We start from the raw sequence: 686 nt of genomic DNA, 5'->3' as shown, positions 1-686 counted from the left end.
TCTCTCTCTCTCTCTCTCTCTCTCTCTTTCTCTCTCTCTCTATTTCGTTCTCTCGCCCCCTCTCTCTCTTCCTCTCTCTCGCTCTCTCTCTCTGTAATAATAAAAATGTTTGCTGAAATGATGTGTATACGCAACTGCGTATCTGCATAACGTTGACGGTGAGAGCCATGCCAAGGACAGTACAAAACTGGCAAATTTTCATTGGTAGGTTTGACGATTCAATTCTGCAATTACTTATCTCAAGATTGATTAAACTGAAGTTAAGAAAGTAATTATTTCTGCACTTTTGAGCGCAATATACATTTGACCTATCCTGCCGGGACATTTTTCTCACTCTGTTCCGATAGATGGCGTGCATACTGCATCGTATTACGTAGACTGGTACCCGGTCCCACCTCTCGGCTTAGTTACTCGATGGGGTGAGTAATCGAGGTGGGAGCGAGTACCAGTCTACGTTTAGCCCATGCTGTGATACCAGGGCCGGACTAAGCGTGTTGGGGGCCCGGGGCACGCAATTGTGTGGGTGCCCTATAGTCTGTATTTTTTCGCACTTTCATGCTTGCAAATTCAGAGAGTATTTCATCGTGTTTCAACGAATTTAAAATGTCACTTTCGATAGCGAGAATACTGAGGTTTACCAGTCTCTGTTGGCTCATCGTGGTTCTCATGTGATTTTTAATCAACTT

Source organism: Priapulus caudatus, unplaced genomic scaffold (assembly GCF_000485595.1).
Source record: "Priapulus caudatus unplaced genomic scaffold, Priapulus_caudatus-5.0.1 Scaffold430, whole genome shotgun sequence".
In the NCBI taxonomy this organism is placed as follows: Eukaryota; Metazoa; Priapulida; class Priapulimorpha; order Priapulimorphida; family Priapulidae; genus Priapulus; species Priapulus caudatus.
The sequence above is the reverse complement of the archived record's forward strand: the minus strand, read 5'-3'. Positions refer to the sequence as shown.